Raw genomic sequence first — 14,971 nt, 5'->3', positions numbered from 1 at the left:
TCTTAAATATACCATAGTTTGAAGCATCAGCAATAGCCATCTTTATTGAATATGTCCCATGCTCTCCCAGTCAATTTTGCAACCAAAATAGTCATCTTTTGATCCTCAGGAATTGCATGGAGAGGACACAGTCTCGCAAAGGTGATGAAATACTCGGCAATATCACTGGATTCTTTATATCAGTGGCTCTCAAACTACAGACTTTAACTAAAAACAGCTCAGCACCTGTCTCCAGCACCCAGACACCCAGCTCCCAATGGGATCCAAACCCCAAATAAATCCGTTTTACTCTGAATAAAGTTAATATAGGGTAAATTCATAAAGTGTTCACCCTCTGTAGTACTGATTGAGAGATATTCACAGCTGTTTGCTCCCCCAGGGATTAATCACTTACTCTGGGTTTATTAATAAACAAAGGTGATTTGTTTAAGTATAAAAAGTAAGATTTAAGTGGTTTCAAGTAATAACAGACAGAACAAAGTAAGTCACAAAGCAAAATAAAACAAAACACTCAAGCCTAAGCCTAATACAGTAAGAAACTTATTACAGGTAATATCTCACCCTCAGAGTTGTTTTGCTTGGGCTCAGGTTGTGAATCTGAGCACAGGGGTTCCTTCACTCTCTCTTCTTGTATCCTCTGTAATGGGGAATGGACCAGCTTCTGAAACTGTTGAGAAAGAAGCCTTAGAAAGCCTAGTGGAGCTAACCGAAAACAGCAATAAACATTCAGGTTCACCCTAGATTAATATTTTTTCCCAATTTTCTTGGTGAAACAAAACAAAAAAAATCATTGTCATAAGAACTCAGCTCCCATTCGGGCACCAAACTCTTTTGCAAGATTTCCAGAAGGGCTCAACATACTGAGTCCTGAGCTATTTTGGAAAAAAAAAAAAGCCGGTACCGATTGTGAGCTCTGGCTGCATAATAGGGGGCTCGGGTTGATTCCAGCCTGCAAGAGAAGCATTTAATTAGTGTGTATTTTTGTCTCATTCTGTATTCCCTAGACGACCTTCAAAAAGAATTTGGTAAGTGTTTCTATATCTTGAATGCAGCATTTTACTATGGTATTGAAATTATTTCTGTGTCTATCAATCTGTAACCCTTCTGCCAGGTGGAGTCAGCAGCAACAACGGTTCCTCTTAACAACCCAAAACAGAAACAACTTCAGACACCACCCAATAGTCTGGGAAAACTTAACATCACCCCCAACCCCTCTAAGAGGCAAAACTTCTCACTTGCCAGCACTGAGTCTGTGTGTAACACAAGAAAACTTTCATTAAATGCAAAGGGAACCCAGCATTGATTGGGGAAAAATGCCACAACCACGATTCCAAAGCATGTAACCATAAGGAACCCCCCCACACACACAGTACATTGGGGAGTGTCCTTTGCTTCAGTTTCCCACCTTGTGGCATGAAAGTCCAACAAACGAATGCCCCTTTAACACACCACCCCCCTCTCCCACCACTGCACCCCACTCACCGTCAATACTTCTTAATCAGCAAAGACCCAGAGTGCAGAGGTGCCCTCACATGGGCTGCTGCTGAAGTCTTTTTCCCAGTTCATCATTAGATTTCAGAGGAAAGTTCATTCTGACCTGCTTATTTTGCTAGCTTATATTGCTTCTGATCACCATACTATCTGAAGGCCTTGCACAGAATTTCAATCGAAATAATGTCCCTTGTCAACTTCATGGAGTCTCTGGCTCTTCTCCTTTTGAGGGTAAAAACTCTGCTTGGAGTAGGGTTTGGGGGGTTTTCGTAAAAGATGTATTAGAGTTGTGAGTTTCAGTCTTGCTGTGATGGAAAAGATCTTTTGACCAGGACAGTTTTCAGAAATTCCTAAAGCAATTCCATTGCTCAGTTCCCGTGATCCTCTGAAAGTTTGTTCCATTGCCAGATCACCTCGACCAAGAATGCTTCATCTCCAACTCTCATGCACGTCCTCTTTGGATTTGTGATCTGCACTGGCTCAGAGGAGCACAGCTGTTGCAGTGGTTCAGACATTGAAATTTGGCCACTACTGTAGCTGGGGCTTGATCCTTGACTTGCTCTGTAGATTGGGACCAAGGCATTAATCTGGCATCAGAAGCTGCCTGGGAGCCAGGGGACGGACTCCATGGGCCTGAAATGTTCACTGTGGCCTAAGCCCTGGAGAAGGCAAGCAGCTGCATTAGGTACCAGCTGGATTCGTCACATTCACCTGTGAATACAGTGAACTACATGAATTCAGCCTGGAAGTGGCAGAGGCAGGTATCACTGTGGCCAGATACTTGTCCACAGGAAGATGCAGAGTTTCCTAGGGTATGTTTACACGATGAAATTAGGTCAAATTTATAGAAGTCAGGTTTTTAGAAATTGTTTTTATACAGTCCATTGTGTGTGTCCCCACACAAAATGCTCTAAGTGCATTAAGTAGGCGGACTGCATCCACAATACCGAGGCTAGTGTCGACTTCTGGAGCGTTGTACTGTTGGTAGCTGTGGGTAGGTATCCCACAGTTCCCGCAGTCTCCGCCACCCATTGGAATTCTGGGTTGAGATCCCACTGCCTGATGGGGCAAAAACTGTCGCAGGTGATTCTGGGTACATGTCGTCAGCCCCCCCCCCCCCCTGAAAGCAGCGGCAGACAATAATTTCACGCCTTTTTTCCTGGGTTACCTGTGCAGATGCCATACCACGGAAAGCATGGAGCCTGCTCAGCTCACCATCACTGTATGTCTCCTGGGTGCTGGCAGACATGGGACTGCATTGCTACACAGCAGCAACTCATTGCCTTTTGGCAGCAGACGGTGCATTACGACTGGTAGCCATCATCGTCGTATTCCTGGGTGCTCTTTTAGCCGACCTTGGTGAGGTCAGTCGGGACACCTGGGCAGACATGGGAGTGACTCAGCCAGGTCATTTCCCATCTTCTGCCGAGCACCCAGGAGATGATGACGGCTACCAGTCATAATGCAGCATCTCCTACCAACCACCCAGGAGATGATGATGGCTAGCAGTCATAATGCACTGTCTGCTGCCAGCATAACATGTAAAACATAGATGGAGTAGATCAAAACAAGAAATACACCAGATTTGTTTTGTATTCATTTGTATTCATTTGCTTCTGCCTCCCTCCATGAAATCAATGGCCTGCTAAACCCAGGGTTTTGAGTTCAATCCTTGAGGATTATATGCAGAACCAGAACCTGCCAAAGCAAAACCAGGTGAGGCGGCGATGGCAGCGCGGTGAAGAGAGTGATGAGGACATAGAAATGGACATAGACTTCTCACAAAGTACAGGCCCTGGCAATGTGCACATCATGGTGTTAATGGGGCAGGTTCATGCCGTGGAATGCCGATTCTGGGCCCGGGAAACAAGCACAGACTGGTGGGACCGCATAGTGTTGCAGGTGTGGGACTATTCCCAGTGGCTGCGAAACTTTTGCACGTGTAAGGGTTCTTTCATGGAACTTTGTGACTTGCTTTCCCCTGCCCTGAAGCGCCAGAATACCAGGATGAGAGCAGCTCTCACAGTTCAGAAGTGAGTGGCGATAGCCCTGTGGAAGCTTGCAATGCCAGACAGCTACCGGTCAGTCGGGCATCAATTTGGAGTGGGCAAATCTACTGTGGGGGCTGCTGTGATCCAAGTAGCCAAAGCAATCAAAGAGCTGCTGATATCAAGGGTAGTGACTCTGGGAAATGTGCAGGTCATAGTGGATAGCTTTGCTGCAATGGAATTCCCTAACTGTGGTGGGGTGATAGACGGAACCCATATCCCTATCTTGGCACCGGAGCACCAAGCCAGCCAGTATATAAACCGCAATGGGTACTTTTCAATGGTGCTGCAAGCACTGGTGGATCACAAGGGACGTTTCACCAACATCAATGTGGGATGGCCGGGAAACGTACATGACACTCACGTCTTCAGGAACTCTGGTCTGTTTCAAAAGCTCCCAGAAAGGACTTTTTTCCCAGACCAGAAAATAACCGTTGGGGATGTTGAAATGCCTATCGTTATCCTTGGGAACCCAGCCTACCCCTTAATACCATGGCTCATAAAGCCATACACAGGCAGCCTGGACAGTAGTCAGGAGAAGTTCAACTATAGGCTGAGCAAGTGCATAATGGTGGTAGAATGTGCATTTGGACGTTTAAAAGCACGCTGGTGCAGCTTACTGACTCGGATAGACCTCAGCAAAACCAATATTCCCATTATTACTGCTTGCTGTGCGCTCCACAGTATCTGTGAGAGTAAGGGGGAGACATTTATGGTGGGGTGGGAGGCTGAGGCAAATCGCCTGGCCGCTGATTTCGCACAGCCAGACACCAGGGCGGTTAAAAGAGCACAGCAGGGTGCGGTGCGTATCAGAGAAGCTTTGAAAACCAGTTTCATGACTGGCCAGGCTACGGTGTGAAAGTTCTGCTTGTTTCTCCTTGATTAACATCCCCCCACCTTGGTTCACTCTACTTCCCTGTAAGCTAGCCACCCTCCCTTCGATCACCACTTGAAGAGGCAATAAAGACATTGTTACTTCACATTCATGCATTCTTTATTAATTCATCACAGAAATAGGGGGATAACTGCCAAGGTAGCCCAGGAGGAGTGGGGGAGGAGGAAAGGACAAGGATACACTGCACTTTAAAACTTTAATACTTATTGAAGGCCAGCCTTCTGTTGCTTGAGCAATCCTCTGGGGTGGAGTGGCTGGGTGGCCGGAGGCCTCCACCGCGTTCTTGGGCGTCTGGGTGAGGAAGCTATAGAACTTGGGGAGGAGGGCTGTTGATTACACAGGGGCTGTAGCTGGCAGTATGTGCTCCTGCTGCCTTTCCTGCAGCTCAACCATATGCTGGAGCATACCAGTTTGATGCTCCAGCAGCCGGCGCATCGACTCTTGCCTTCAGTCAGCAAGCTGATGCCACCTATCCTCTTCAGCCCGCCATTCAGCCCGCCCCCTCTCCTCGCGTTCATATTATGCTTTCCTGCACTCTGGCATTGTCTGCCTTCACGAATTCTGCTGTGCTCTGCCAGTGTGGGAGGACAGCAGGAGCTATAAGAATATTTCATCCGGAGTGGGTTTTTTTCACCTTCTAATCTTCGCTAGCCTCTGCGAAGGAGAAACATTTGCAGCTGGTGGGGGAAAAGGAGATTGATCGTTAAATAGACATATTTTAGAGAACAGTAGGATCACTCTTTCCCATTAAACCTTGCTCTTCACATTACACAGCACATGTGCTTTCATTACAAAGTCGCATTTTGCCTCTTATATTGAGGACCTGCTGGTTTGGTGTGAGAGATCATACACGCAGAGTCAGGCAACAGAATTCGGCTTGCAGGCAGCCATGGTAAGCCACAGTCTTTTGGCTTCTTTAACCTTCATAAAATGTGGGAATGGTTTCAAACAGCAGCGGCCTCATTTCCCATACCAAGCGGCTGTCAGGTTGGCCATTTAAAATGGGTTGGCAATTTAAAAGGAGGGGCTGCGGTTTGCAGGTTAGCGTGCAGCACAAACCCAAATTACCCTCCCCCCCATACACACACATGCAACTCTCTGGGATATCACTTCACCCCTCCCCCCACCGCATGGCTAACAGCGAGGAACATTTCTGTTCAGCCACAGCCAAACAGCCGAGCAGGAACGGGCACCTCTGAATGTCCCCTTAATAAAATCATCCTATTTCAACCAGGTGACCATGAATGATATCACTCTCCTGAGGATAACACAGAGAGATAAGTAACAGACGTTGTTTGAATGCCAGCAAACACCAGGACCATACGCTGCCATGCTTTGTTATGCAATGATTCCAGACTACGTGCTACTGGCCTGGCATGGTAAAGTGTCCTACCATGGTGGACGGAATGAGGCAGCCCTCCCCAGAGACCTTTTGCAAAGGCTTTGGGAGTACATCCAGGAGAGCTTCATGGAGATGTCCCTGGAGGATTTCCACTCCATCCCCATACACGTTAACAGACTTTTCCAGTAGCTGTACTGGCCGTGAATGCCAGGGCAAATTAATCATTAAACACTCTTGCTTTTAAACCATGTGTAATATTTACAAAGATACACTCACCAGAGGTCCCTTGTCCACCCTCAGGGTCTGGGAGCACGCCTTGTGTGGCTTCGGGGGTTACTAGCTCCAGGTCCAGGGTGAAAAACGTATCTTGGCTGTTGGGGAAACCGGTTTCTCTGCTTCCTTGCTGTGAGCTATCTTCAAGCTCTTCATCATCATCTTACTTGTCCCCAAAACCCGCTTCCGTGTTGCGTGATTCTCCATTGATGGAGTAAAAGCACAGGGTTGGGGTAGTGGTGGCTCCACCCCCTAGCATGGCATGTAGCTCAGCGTAGAAGCGGCATGTCTGTGGCTCTGCCCCGGACCTTCCATTTGCCTCTCTGGCTTTGTGGTAGGCTTGCCTTAGCTCCTTAATTTTCATGTGGCACTGCCTGTTATGGCCTCTGTCCTTCATGCCCTTTGAGACTTTTTCTAATGTTTTGGCATTTTGTTTACTGGAATGGAGTTCAGCTAGCACGGATTCATCTCCCCATATGGCGAGCAGATCCTGTACCTTCTGTTCGATCCATGCTGGAGCTCTTTTGCTATCCTGGGACTCCATCATGGTCACCTCTGCTGATGAGATCTGCACTCACCTGCACCTTGCCACACTGGCCAAATAGGAAATGAGATTCAAAAGTTCGTGGGCCTTTTCCTGTCTACCTGCCCAGTGCATCTGAGTTGAGAGCGCTGTTCAGAGTGGTCACAATGGAGCACTCTGGGCTAGCTCCCGGAGGCCAATACCGTTGAATACTGTCCACACTACCCCAAATTTGACCTAGCAAGGCCAATTTCAGCGCTAATCCCCTTGTCGGAGGTGGAGTAAAGAAATCCATTTAAAGAGCCCTTTAAGTCGAAAAAATGGCCTTCGTCATGTGGATGGGTCTAGGATTAAATGGAGGCAATGCTGCTAAATTCAAACTAAAATTGTAGTGTAGACCAGGCCCTAGTGAGCTGGGATCTTCACCTAATCACCTAAACTTAGTGAGGGGTCAGTTAGGACCCTGAGATTTTGCACCTTTTGGTGAATGGGGGCTGTACAAATGTGATGGAGTGAAGGGGCAGGATCTCATATTGTTCATCAAAAATTTTCCCTGTTTCTTACCAGAATCACTTTGCTCTTGTCTGGGTTCAGCATAAGCTGGCTGCTCTTCATCCCAGTGCCCTGGTATTGCTGCATTTGCTGAGCTGAATTCTCATCCCTCTTTCGTGTTTGGTTTGAGACTGGAGAAGAGTCATGATCTGCTCAGGTAATTACAGCTCATATTGAATCAATACCCAAAGCTTCCCTGCCCTGAGATTTCCCATCCCTTTTTCTCACGCAGTTAACATTTTGCACTAACTCTTTGGGGCAGGGATGGCTCTGTCCTGAGGTGAAAAGACTCAAAGGCTTGTGTGAGCAACAGTGCAATTTTGGGTGTGTAAACAGGGTTCCATTGTGCACACTGGGAGCTCAGCGGATTCTCAGTGAGATGCTATTAGTGGCCCTGATGGGGCTGGAGGCTCTGGGATGGAGGGATGGACAAAGGGTTGAGTCAGGGCCTGGTTAATGCCTGGATTGTTCATTTCAGTTTTTAGAAGCCGTAACAGGGCTGCATGTGCCCAGACAGCTGCTGCTGCTTTAGCCATGGCACCGGCACATGGCAGCCAGCAGGGGTAATTGGCACATTCACTGCACACAGACACCCATTGGTCACACCCAGAGATACAGAGACCCCATCACACACTGACTGCAAACCCCCAAACACACGGCAGAATCAAAGCTGCACGAGGAGACATTAAGGACCTATTAAGGACCCAGAGAGCCAGTGTTCCTTGGAGAAGACTGGGCAGGGGGGGAATGTTAGGGAGAGGGTTAGGGGTAGTTTTAGGGTTAGGGTTAGGGTTAGGGAGAGAGAGAGGAATGGAGGGATGCTCAGGGGATCCTAGATATGGGCCTTGAGAGGAATAACACTTCTTCAAGGGGGCTGCAGCTTAAGTTGGCACCAGGAATACAGCAATCAATTGTAGCACTGATGTTCAATGGGGAAGTGTGAAAGAGACCAGTGGGGTTGGGGGATAGGGAAGGGCAGAGATGAAGAATATTGCTCAGAAGCTAAAATATTTCTTTGTATCAGGTACTATCAGAGATTGAGGTTTTTCCCCTGTCCTCATGAGTGCCCCAGGAGTTCCTGCAATGGCCCCATATGACTGACGTGCAGAGGTTGCCCCTCTGTGCCACCCCTGCTCCAGTCACAGCCAGGTGGAGCAGAGCATGTACCACACATTAGAGATCTCCTGGCTTGAGCTCCCTGAGCAGGGAGCTGCAGAGCTCAGAGCGGTCCTGGGGTATCTTCTCTGTCCAACCACCATGATTTGATCATTCTCCTTTCTCTGCCCATCAAGGCACCACTCTAACCTCAATGCTTTAACCCCAGCCTTCCCCTTTTCCTTAGTCATTTACTCCACCCTCCATCCCCCCCCACACCCTTTATCTCCTGATTTCCACTTTGAAACCCCACTCATTTGGGCAAATCCCTTGCTCAATGCCCATTACTGTAGAGAGAAATGATTCCTTTCTGCTGGGCCCAGGATGCTCCAGAAATTGTGCCTGTTTTTGCTCAGTGAAATCTGGGACGTTCATCTGGGTATCATGTGGATTGTTCTCATCTGAGATTCCAACACCTTAGAGATGTAGCATGTTGGAGCAGGGATGGTTCTGTGGAAAGGCACCTAACAAACTGTGAGAGTGGGGCAGGTGGGACACAAGGAGGTTTAAGATGGGGACTGGAAACTGCAAGGAGAGGTGAGCTGTATCAATGAGTGTGGAGCAGAGGGAGCTCAGTTTCTGACCATTCTGTTGGGCCTCCCATGACACCTGAGTCTCTAGTCACCTCCCTGGAGAGATGGAGCAGATGAAAGAGCCTGAGTCTCATACGTGGCCCAACTAATCTTTTAGCTCCATGGCTGGCCAATCTCTGCCAGGGGTGTGACTCTCCCCTGCACTTTGCTGAGATCTCAGAGCTGACGGGTAAATCCTGGAGGAAGGAGATTCTCTGGTTGACTCTCCAGCTAGAGCAGATTCTGTCACTGACACCATCAAACCCGCCCCCAGGGCTGAGCTCTGTCCCTAATGCTCTGATTCTCTTTCCCCTCAGTGAATGTGACTCTGGATCCAGACACAGCTCACCCTGAACTCGTCCTGTCTGAGGATCGAAAAAGTGTGAGAGAGGGAGACACACGCCAGTATCTGCCCGACAACCCTGAGAGATTTGACACTGAGCTCTGTGTGCTGGGCTGTGAGGGATTCACCTCAGGAAGACATTGCTGGGAGGTGGAGGTGGAAGGTGGGCGACTGTGGGGGTAGCCAGAGAATCTATGAAGAGGAAAGGAGGGATCAACCATAGCCCTGAGGGGGGATCTAGACTGTGGGGGGGGGGGAAGCAGTTCTGGGCTTTCACCGACCCTGCAACCCTCCTGCCCCTGAGACAGTTCCCCAGCAGGATCTGGGTTGGTCTGGACTGTGACTGGGGGCAGGTGACATTTATCAGTGCTGGTGATGAGGCCCTGATCTTCACTTTCCTGCCAGGCTCTGTCCCTGGGGAGAGAAACCAACCCTGGCTGGGGTTGTGGTGGGAATCCCAGCTCAGACTGTGTCCCTGAGACATGGGGCTGTATGTGGAATATCCCATTGGGGGTCCTGAGATCTGCCTCTCTGTCCTCACACACCCCAGTCTCCGTGACATTGGAGGACTCCGCTCTGTCCTCTTAACTCTCTGACCCCTGGAAGTCCCTCTCCCTTCCTGCAGCCCCAGGGATGGGAAAGGAAGGGGGGTGAAGAACCCCTGGGGCTGCAGGAGGAGCAGAGGGGCCCTGAGGGGCAGATGTGGGAGCTGGGCAGGGGATAGAATTAACATCCAGACTGGGAACAGGCAGATGTGGGGGTGGCAGGGACACAGAATTAGTTAATTACAGGTTTGGGGTGTTGGGGAGTAGGGCAGCCCTCCCTGGAAATGCCAATGTCAGGTCAGGCTGCAAAAAGGAGAGCAGATTCTCCCAAAACTGGTGGTTTACACTATAGTTAGATTCACCAGCCAGTCACAAAACTGTGCTTCTGATCCCCAACACTGGTTATCAAGCAGAAAAAAAAAATCACACAGCCCCTTTTATTGCATTGCAGTTCTCTTGCTCCCAGTCTTCACCTAGATCAGTAAAATTAGATGTTATTTGAAAACTCTGCTCACTTATACAAAATGTTCTTCTGACCCCGAAGTGTCAGCCACGTCACCAGGTCAGACTCTTTACCCAAAATACCACGCTGCCAACCAATCCTTTAGCATCTAAAACTAAAGGTTTATTATCAAAGAAAGAAAGAACAAGAAGAGAATTGTTAAATGGTCAAGCAATCAGATACACACATAAGACTTCCAAGTCCCTATATCACGTTCCTAGCAGTGTTGGTGAATTTCCTGTCTTTAAAGTCCCTCTGGAACACATCCACAGCTTGCATGGGTCATCCAGTCCTTTGGTCAGTGCTTCAGTTTGTAGAAAAGTTCCTCCGGAGGTAAGAAGCAGGAATGAAGCAGACATGCCAACCCCATGAAAAAAACACAGAAATTGGGCTTGTTTTTGGCTTAATTGGCTTGTGAGTTTCTTGTTGGCTGGTTTTTGGCTTGTAACTTGTTGCTTATTGTAGCTTGTTACTTTTTTTTTATTGGTTCCTGGCAAGGGGGTGGGGGAAAGGGGGGGCTGGAGAGGAGAGAGTCAGGGGTGCACAGCAGGCCCATCACCGTTCCATACTGCACGCCGGGGGATCTAGTCAAATAGAGTGTTGGGGTTCTTAGGGACTGGCTTGTTTTGGCCTTGTTTTGAAATGGGATTAACTTGATTTTTGGCTTATTGTGAAAGCCGGGGTGCTCATTTACCGTGTGAAAGTTGGCAACTGTGGAATGAAGACAAAATGGAGAAGATGCAGATGCCTTTTATAGTCTTTTGCCAGGCAGCTTGTATTTACTTTGTCCCAAACAAGCTGCCAACCACATGGCCTGGAAGCCTTAGATTTCTGTCCATAGGCATGCCCCTGCATGCCTTGCTGAGTCATAAGGTGTAGCCCTAACCCTTTCAATGGGTTCATTGTACAGCTGGTGGCCCTTGATGGATCATCAAACAGGCTAGGCAGTGTTGATGCCAATCTGTCTGGAGGGTGTCACCCAGATACACAGCACAAGTTTGGAAATACAGATATACACTACATATCTATATTGTAAAATACAAATGTAACCCTTCTGCCAGGCCGAGCTGATAGCAACAAGTGCCGGGTTCAGTACCTAGGGGTCCTCTCCCAACAATGCAATGAAAAACTGGCTTGAGTCCCCACCCAGTGACCTGGGGAAATCTTACACACATCCCTGGGTGCCTCAAAGAGGCAATACTTCCCTTCTCACAAGCACAGAGTCTCGGTGTAGCAGAAAATCTTTAATAACATGACGTAAACGACATCAGCAATTAATTGGGAAAACACCACAACTAGGGTTCATAAACGAAACCATGAGCAAAGATACCCCTTCCCCCAGCAAATGGGGCCGTGTCCTTTCCCTTTGGTTCTTGAGTCCAGCAACCCAAAAATCACGCAAAGTCTCAAAAGTCCAACAACCCAAAAGTCTCTGTCCCAGGTCAGTGCAGCCCCAGAGTTCAAAAGTTTATCTGCAGAGTTTTACCTCCCAGAGTGGATGGAAATGGGGGGGGGGGGCAAAGGGTGTTAAGGGGCACCTTATGTGGTCTAAGGCCAACTGCCCTGCCTCTCCATGGGGTTCTGCTGCGGCCTTCACCGCAAGCCACTCCACCAGTCACTCCGCTCCACCAGCCGCTCCACTCCACTCCACCAGCCACCCCGTGAGACACTCCAGCCATCCCACAAACTGCTCTGCTCCACCAGCTACTCAGCAATATATTTTCAGCCCTCCCTAAATACAGCACTCAGTGATTTCAGCTCTTAGCCATTTTTAGCACTTTAGCAATTTCAGCTTGTAGAAGGGAGCTTCAGTGCTGGTGCACCATTGGTCTAAGAAGAAGGAGCTCAGCAAACTATAATTAGACTCCTAATAGAATCAAAATTAGCTCTGATATTCCATAGTGGTGGGGAGGGAGAGGGAACAGTGCAGCTGGTGCTTCAGGCCTTCAGAAAGGCAGGGCCATACTACCAAGTACACATATCTGTCCCCAGCCTCTCTCAATTCACTGGGTTTTGGAACCCATGTCCTTTGTCTAGCGAGTGCTACTTTGTTGATGGTGAGTCCCTTTGTCATAAAACTGTTCCACCGTCCTTGATTCACATAATCAGGGTAACAACACTCTATTCTTCCTGCCCCAATAACAGAGAAACTGGGGATCCCACAGAAACCCAAGTGACCATTTGGGCTGCTGTGGGCTCATGCTAGGCGGGGTGGGTGTGCCCATGCAAACAAGATCAGCCCCTGAAATTCTTTTACACAACTCTCCACAATTCACCATCAGATGTCAGGGTAGAGCTCATCCTGACTCTGCTTACTTGAGAATTACTCCAACCAGGACAGGTTAGGCATTTTAGAACTTACTCCTCAAAATGTGCAGACCAGTAAAAAAAAAAACGCCCTAAAATAACAGCACTGCAATCCTTAACCAACTTTGAAATAATAAAATTACAGAGAATATAGGTGCCTTGCTCATTTCAACAGGTAATAACAACAATAATTCAAGTGTGTGTTGGGGGGAGAGTGTGTGTATTCAGGGAGTGAGAGGCTGTGTGTGTGAGTGAGAGAGAGAGAGCACGCGAGCGAGCAAGCAAGCATGCATGCATGCACGCACGCTGTCACTTTAGGCTCAGTACTCACTAGTCTGAAGATTTGTTCAGACAGCAGCAGCTCCCACTCCTCACCCAGAAGCAGCAGCACAGACTCCTGTCCCCACACCCAAACTCAGCAGAGACAGGGAACATGGGTAAGGGAAGGGGACAACACAAGATCAGTCCACCCCCCAGTGCTGCACAGCAGACAGGAGGTTCCCAGGAATAGGGTGGCCGGGGCAGCTCCAAGGTGGGGGGAAGGGGTACAGGAGCAGTGGTGGCTGCAAATAGGAGCAGAGCAACAGGGGGAGGAGGGGCACTCTCAGCCAGAAGTTTCCCCCCATAGAACACCACCCTTGGTGGTCGCCCATCCATCCACCTCTAAGGCTGGACTTGACATCAGGAACTACTTTTATCAAGAACCAATGGGCACTAGAGAGTCACAGGAACAGCTCTGCAGTCCACATAGCTGAGTGAGGGGCCTAGACTCCCTTCACAATATCCCTCTGCTCAGCAGCTCCTGTTGGTTAGGTTAGGCAGCTCCCTGCCTAGCATGCTGGCTTTTGTGTCACCCATTCAAAGGCACTTACATCTCCCTATAACTCAGGCTTTGTGGCTCACAGTGTTATTCCAGTCATTTTCTAGGTAGCTACAGTTTAGACGCGGTGACATTCAGCATTGCAATACCTGAGTCCCTTCATGGATCCCACTCTTTGTCTCCAACTCAGAAGGAGAGAGCAAAGTCCCCCAGAATGCAGTAGGTTCATGAGGCCGGGGTTCCTGCCTGCTTTTCCTGAGCCCAAATGGGCCCCAGGACTCCCAAAGGAAGGGTGAGCTAGTGGGGACACTGCAGTTAGGTTGGTCATTTTGTGCTACATGATTTGAACTTTCTTGTGCTTTATATGGTTAAGTGAAAGAGCAATAGTGTGTTGGACTTGAGCAAAGAGTCTCTCTGTGCATGAAATGGCTTGTCTACACTGGCAATTCACAGCACAGTACCCTGCTGGCTCAGGGGTGTGAAAAATCCGCTCTCTTCCCCCTCTCCCTCACAAGCGCAGAAAGTTTGAACACTGTAAAGCACCAGTGTAGACAGGTTTTGAGCATCGATCTGGTTTACCAGGAGTGCTGGGAGATCTCTCTCCCCAGCGCTCGCGGTGACTACTCAGGCTATACTTTGCTATTTAGTGTAGAAAGAGCCAAATGCTTCACAACTACTGTGTGCCTCCAGAGAGAGCAGCTGAAAACCAGCAGGCTCTCACCTTGGCGTGGAGTTCTGGGAGATGGTGTGTTCAGGCATGCGGGAGTCTGGAGGGTCAGCTCTACACCGCGGGTTAGGCAGCGGGTTTCACACCTCAGATAGGGGGAGATTCCCCAAAGAATGTGCCCAGGGACCCCAAGACTGGAGCAGTGGATGGGCTCTGTTCCAGTCCCAGAGGCTTGAATTATCTGGGGATCCTGGGGCTCAGATGCTTGAGTTCCCCTTACTGCAGTCCGGTGACACCTAACCAGGTCTGGGATACATATATATATATATATATATATATACACACACACACACACACACACCAGTAAAGAGAAACCTTCTCAGTGCCCAGTATCCAATCACCCTTAACTCTGACCAAGTGGGTTCTGGAGATGTGAATGGAGAGGTCTCCCCCTCAGGGCTGCCACATCCCTTTGCCTTGGGCTGAGGAGGGGTTCTTTCCTGGATGCTTCTCCCTGTGTCTGGATAAGAGTCTCTCCCTCCAGGGCTGCAACCTCCTGCTTCCTTTGCCTTGGGGTGGGAAGGTTTCTATTAATGGTTCTTCCTGGGCTGAGGAGAGGCTCTCTCCTGTTCCACATCTTCCACCATTCTCTGTGGCTAGGATAGAGGAGCTGGTAGCTTTAACCAGAGACACCTGTGGCCAGAAGCTGCCCCAACTCTGCTGCTGGGAATGTGGCAGCTCCAGCAGGGGGAGCAGGGATATGCAGCACAGGAGGAGACAGAAAAGCAGCAACATAGACCGGAGTACCCAAAGGGACTGTCTGTAACTCCATGTTCAGGCTGTTATGGTGCTTGACAGGTTCACATTTTATACTTAGCGTGGGGTTTGTTTGTACCCTTGTTTGTGACTGTTTGCCCTGAAGTTGGTACTCACATT

Source organism: Malaclemys terrapin, chromosome 13 (genome assembly GCF_027887155.1).
Source record: "Malaclemys terrapin pileata isolate rMalTer1 chromosome 13, rMalTer1.hap1, whole genome shotgun sequence".
NCBI lineage: Eukaryota > Metazoa > Chordata > Testudines > Emydidae > Malaclemys > Malaclemys terrapin.
The sequence above is the reverse complement of the archived record's forward strand: the minus strand, read 5'-3'. Positions refer to the sequence as shown.